The sequence below is a fragment of the Panthera uncia genome, chromosome C2 (assembly GCF_023721935.1).
Source record: "Panthera uncia isolate 11264 chromosome C2, Puncia_PCG_1.0, whole genome shotgun sequence".
In the NCBI taxonomy this organism is placed as follows: domain Eukaryota; kingdom Metazoa; phylum Chordata; class Mammalia; order Carnivora; family Felidae; genus Panthera; species Panthera uncia.
Genome location: NC_064810.1, coordinates 42,803,848 through 42,810,519, shown reverse-complemented (window position 1 = coordinate 42,810,519; position 6,672 = coordinate 42,803,848). Strand labels below are relative to the sequence as shown.

The following is a 6,672-nucleotide window of genomic DNA, read 5'->3' as shown; positions in this document are numbered from 1 at the left end:
TTGGTGCAAGGGAGATCCCTAGTGCCAAGACAAGCATGTGAAACTGAGGCCATCAAAACCTCTCCTGTGCTATGTCTGACCCAAATTTTAGCAGAAGTTTTTTCGGTTTCGCTTTCTAAGGTTGAAACAAAGGAATCAGGGTTCAGAGGCAAGTGGCACATGCCTCAAACTTGCTGCATCAAACTTCACTTCAAAGTCCAAAACTCCTATTTCACATTTTAAATAGATCCCTGCTGTCAGCTCTGATGGCCAATTGCAAAGACTTCTATTTCCCAATAGACAGGCGAAATGCCTTCATCTTCTTGGTCATGGTAGGGATGAGGTACATGTGGTCATCCACACACTTAGTCACTCAACTCTCCAGCTTCCATTTCACCTGACGCTCTTTACTTCCTGAATCTATTGAATCTTTGGCTTCGTCATTGCAATGCATGGTACACAGGGCCAGGTGGTCCTGGAACTTATCCAATGTACTGGTCACCAGAGCCGCATGGCAACGCTCAATGTACTGGGGCATCAGCTGCAGTGGAAGCCCTTACTGTCCTCACAACAGCTGGTGCTGCCCTGGAACATGAGGCCTTGTATCTTCTGGACTTTGTCTCTCCCCAGACTCTTCACCACAGAGCATACCTCCTCCTGCCCCCAGAGCTGCTGCAGCTCTGTCATGTCAACCCTGTACTGCACCAAAAATATCCTATACTTTGTCTTAAATGATGAGTATATAGATTTTACGATCGTCAGAACTCATTTAAATATACACATAAGATCTTCAGATTTCAATATATGTAAGTTATATCTCAATTTTAAAAATTTATTTTTGGGGTGGCTGGGTGGCTCAGTTGGTTAAGCCTCTGACTCGATTTTGGCTCAGGTCATGACCTCATGGTTTGTGTGTTCAAGTGTAGAGTCTGCTTGGGATTCTCTCTTTCTTCCTCTCTCTGTCCTCCCCCTTCTCTCACTCTCTCTCTCTTTCTCAAAATAAGTAAACATTAGAAAATTTTATAAAAGATAAGTTTTCACAAAATAGGTGGAACTTTCCATTCACCATTCATCCATTCATTATTCACTTTTTAGTTTATTTATATTCTCTCTAAATATTCTTAGTATCTATTATATGCTAATCTACTATACATTATTTATACAATGGTAAATAAGACAAATGTGTAGGCTCTTCTAGTGGAATTCTCTCTACAATTGCATTATGAATGCAGTAATGTTTCCCTATCACATTTCCCCATTGTTTTTTCTGTCTTTTAACAGTGTAAAAAATTTTAAAAATTGGAATTGTAAGTCTATTTTTTTTTTACTTTGACTATCGTTTCTGTTTTTTTTTTCTTCCCTAGTCTTATACTAAGAAATTCTCAATTTTGTTTGAAAAATTGTAGCGAATTTTTTATAGATAAGCCCCACCTCCAGTAATTGTAGAAAACTTTGTGTACTATCTGTTGCATTAAAAACAATCTCTGTATATCCTTATATTTTGATAACAGATTGCTGTTCATAGGGAATAGACATATTTCCCAATTATGCTTACATGTACATGAAAAATTGTAGTAAACAAATCATATTAAAATGACAGCAGTTTCTGCACTTTGATATGTTTACGGCTTTACCTGATTAAATTTGGAGAACAAAATTGTTCCCTATAGCAATTTGTATAACTGCAATTCTAGCAAATAACCTGTTGTTGGGAAGTAAAGAATATATATGGCTCTATCATCTGAAACCTGCATTTCACTCAGGTTTGAAGTTTAATTTACTCTAAGCTGAACAAGCCAACAATGTTAGACACCTGTTAAAATGTCTAGCATATTCTAAGACCCATTAATACAAGATCTTATTGCAAAAACAGTGTGTATTAATGATTTTTGTTAATCACCCATGACTCAAGTATTATACTCAATTCTAAGCAGTGTGTTTTTACAATATGGTGATCAGAATAATAAAGGTTTTGGAAATAACAGAAATTCATTTAATCCTCACGGCAACTCTGAAACAGAGGTAGTGTCATCCACATATTTTACTGATGATGAGAAATAACTAACTTTATAAATCTGAGACAGTGAAGTGTGATGATGGAATGCCTATTTAGATGTATCATGACCATAAGGGCCATTCTGTTAAACTGTCTCATGCTATTAAATTATTTCTTTATCAGCAAATATTTTACATTTAAAAGTAATTCACAAATTGTAAAAGAAACCTGGATGCAAGAGAAATGCTAACATTTTATTTTAAAGGTAGTCGTAAATATCTGAAGCAAAGTAGAAAACAATGTTTATTTAGACACAGTAGGTTTAAAAAGAAGCAGTGGATCCTGTGTGTGTGTGTGTGTGTGTGTGTGTGTGTGTGTGTGTGTGTGTTTGGCCTATATGTTATGTATAATTAAATTTATGTTCTTGGAATCACAAATACATTTAAATAGATTTCAGACAATCATTCTCCCCACCTGAAAATAGCTAGCAGTCTCTCTGAAACACAAGTAGATTTCAAATTTATAAAAGGGAGCCACACATTCTTGTTGAGCTTTCATTTTTGTAATGTAAGGGAAAAGAAGAACAGGTCATGACTAAATTTCATGCTCTCATGAACCTTAAAATAATTTACAGAGTTATCAGGGCATTCATTCAATTTCCTTATTACCTAGCAGTTGTAGTACACAGGTATGCCCGACTAAAGAAAAACCTTTTTAATTTTGAGCCAAAATAAACTCTACACATTTAACTTCTGGCAAAAATTACCTTAAAATGCATATTTGACATGTCATATGCTATATATATTTTACATATTTTGTATATGTTTAACTGTATTTGAAGCAAAAATCAATAATTTTAAATTGAACTAAGACATCACATTTAAAATGTTTCACATGTTCACGTTATTTGTTGTATTTTATTTTTCTTTATAGAATCCATAATGATCTTGGTTAACCAGTTTGGTCCAGACATTGTTTTTTAAGTTTGTTTATTTATTTTGAGAGAGAGAACACAAGCAGAGGAGGAAGAGAGAGAGAAAGAGAGAGATAGGGAGAGAATCCCAAGCAGACTCTGCACTGTCAGCATAGAGCCTGATGTGGGGCTTGAACTCACGAATGGTGAGATAATGACCTGAGCCGAAATCAAGAGTCGGATGCTCAAGTGACTGAACCACCCAGGCTCCCCTGGTCCAGACATTTGTGTAGTGAGAGTGGGTCATCATATGCAAAGTTAACTTTGGGAAGCAAACTTGAAATGTAACCTGTACCATGTGCCCATCTTGATCTCCCTCCTTTCCACTCCTACCCCTTTTTAAGGAAGCATGAGAGTCATGAAATAGTAACTTGCCATTCAATTATATTTTCTCCAGCATTATATTTGTTTCCAAAAAAAAGACAAAACATTCAGAAGAGAGAATATGGGACAAGAAACTGTAAATAAAGAATAGACTGGAAACTTATCTGATGAAACTACTTGGAGATAAGTTCAGAACATTTCAGTGAAATTCTATACTCATGAGTAGAAGACAAGGGATGGTACTGTATCTTCACAATAGCTTTGTGGAATAATCCAGAAAGACAACTGTAAAGGAACTGTATTGAATTATAAATAACAGCCTCCAAAAGGAAGCAAATGAACTCTCATTTCAAAAACCCCTACACACTGAGGTTTTAATATTCTTTTAAAATCTAAACTCTTTCGTGGTAGGGATATTAAAATAGGGTGCTTCCCCCGGAACTGAAAAAAAATGTATGTATTTATATGTATAAATGTATATACATATATGTATATATGTATTTATATGTGTGTATACATATATGTATATATGTATATGTGTGTGTGTGTGTGTGTATATATATATATATATATATATATATATATATATATATATAATCACCAGAAACAAAGATCTGAACTTTGACTGTTGTTCTAAACCCATGTAGTAAGGGGTACCAATGTACCAAAATAAGAGTATGATTTTCTCTTAATCCTTCCTATGTTTTCCTAGTTTTTATAACCAGATGTATCCCTTAATTCTGGTTTTGTAGGCCAGGGCCCCATTAAATTTATGCAGTAAAACTCAGACAATCTGGTATTTTGATTTTCAGCTCTTGCTACTGCCATTCCCCATAACTCCCTTCATCTAAGATCTGTGCTCTGTTGTTTCCCGGCCTGGCAAAAGACTTACTTCCACCTAAAACAATATCTCATAAAACACATTTTTGTTAATGTCTTAAGCAGTATAATTATGCTTCTCAAATAGTTTCTGCCATCACACCAAAATTCTAGATCCTACCCACTGGAAAGAGGCCTTTTCTAGATGAGATCGAACTTGCCGAGCAACAATATATAAATTATCAATAACTTTGGTGAGAAGCATAATGTAGAATTATTTCCATCCATTCTTGTCTTTCCTTGACACATGCTTACAATTATGATATAAGAAGCTTTTCTCCTAAAACTTAGAGCCAACCACAGCTACAGATATACACTGATATCTACTCTGTACCATTCAGTAATGACCAATTTTTGCTCAATTTATTATTTTTAAAAATTCAGAAAATAGTATTGCTCTAAAACTTAGAGCTGGCTAAAATGTGTGTACACTTTTTTTTTTAACTCATCAAAATGGTTGAGGTCACAGGGCAACCAACCAGCCCATTATCTAAAGAGAGAGAGATTTCTACAAGGGAAGGTGAACCTGAGGAATATATAGCTAAACAAAAGTAATAAAAATTCAGTTAACAACAAAACAACAAATAGGTAGAGTGTGGGCTGGTAATAGTGTGTGGTAAGAGGCATGTTTATATGCAAGAGAGTTCATATGAATTTTCAAACCTTATTTTTAATTCACCAGGTAATCATCCAAATGACACCATCATGGTGCTGGCATGGGCTAGGAAAGCAAGTATAGTGGACGTGAGACTTCATCAGTAATTCTTATACTCTAATATGCTACAAATTAAAGCATTAATCTACAGTAGGTATAACAACAAGAACTATTGCCTTCAGGGCAACCCATGATGGAAATCCATTGCAGCTAGAAGAATGGAACACAGATAAACCTTTATTCTTAAGGAAGAGGAGAAATAATTTTAGGCCAAAACTACAGCTAGGAGAATGGAAGGAATACTGAGAAGGTCACATCCATGAGACCCAAGAGCACAGTCTGCCTAATACTGAGTCTTCACCCAAAAAATTGATAATGATGTTACTCCTTGACCCACACCCATCGCCATAAGGCTAGCAAGTATCTAGTAAGAAGTAAGAGGGAAGCACACTGCAAAGGAAAAGCCTAAGAGTGAGTGAGTAACAGACACTGAGAAAAACTCTCCATCAAATCAGCTCCCACCCTCAACATAAAGCAGTTATGGAAGATTCCAATGACCACTGAAATGAACAACAAGAAAACCAGAACAAGAAACTTCAAGCTCAGGTCAACTCCTAACAAGATTAACTCAAACCCACAAATAAAGATTTTTAGCATGGGAAGCTGTGATCATTTTGACCATAAACTTATTTATTTCCATCTTCACTACTGAACAATAAATTGAAATACATAAGAAAAGGCAGAGAAAAAGCACAGCACTGACAACACATACAACAGTCAAAAGGACCAGACTCAGATATGATGTATACATTAGCATTTTCTTCTGAAACGGAATTACAAATTATTTTTAAAATGTTGATGGCTCTATCAAAAATGATAAAGAATACCTGAGAAAAGATGAGTAACTTCAACAGGGGGATTAAAATGATAAGAAAGAACCAAATAGAAATGGCAGGAATAAAAATGTGAAAACAATAATGAAGAATGCCTTTGGCAGGTTCATCAGTAGACTCAGTTAAGCCAAGGAAAGAATCTCTCCACTTGAAGTTAATACTTAAACTCAAAAACAAACAGGAAAACAATTCTAAGTAATCTAAATGGATCCTCTGAAAGCTATGGGACTTAAACTAACAAACGTGTAACTGAAGTCCCAGAAGGAGAAGAGAAAGAAAATAGAACAGAAGCATTATTTGAAAAATTAAAATAATGGCTGACACTTCTGCAAAATTAATAGCAGGCAACAGGCACCAAAATTTACCTAATAAGCTCTGACAGCACCAAGCAAGCAAAAGAAAGAAAGAAACAAAACAAAACAAAACAAAAAAAACAAAGAGCAGAATTCTTTCCAGAAGGCTTAAGGCAAAAACATTGGATACATCTTAAAATTGATAAATATATATACACCAGAATTCTATACCCATAAAAATATATCTCTCAATATAAAAGTGAATAATATTCAGTTCTTCAGACAAAATCTGACAGATTTTTAGCAAAAGATTTACACTGCAAGAACTACTAAAGGCAGAAAGAATATAACAGAACCCTGGATTCACATAATGATATTAAGATAAAATAATTTTTAACCTTCAATATGCTAACAGATCAGTAGCTAATCAAAGCCAAATTTTAAAACATCTGATACTGTGTTCATATCATAGGCTAAGTGAAATACATGGCAACACTAGCTCAAGGGTGGAAGAAGGAGAAATAGAGAATGTGCTACTATAATGTGCTTGCACTATATATGAAGTGGTATAATGTAATTCAAAGGTAAACTGTAAGTAATTAATTAAAGAAATATATAGTAAATCCTGAGGCAACCACTAAAAAGAAATTTTAAAATATATAAATATAACATGCCAATAG

The 6,672-nt window shown here is 34.6% G+C and overlaps 1 pseudogene; it reads right to left on the bottom strand.

Annotated features, from left to right (window-relative positions):
• Positions 1-265: 265 nt before the first annotated feature.
• Positions 266-678, bottom strand: LOC125920862 (protein FAM136A-like; annotated as a pseudogene).
• Between the last annotated feature and the right edge of the window lie 5,994 nt (positions 679-6,672).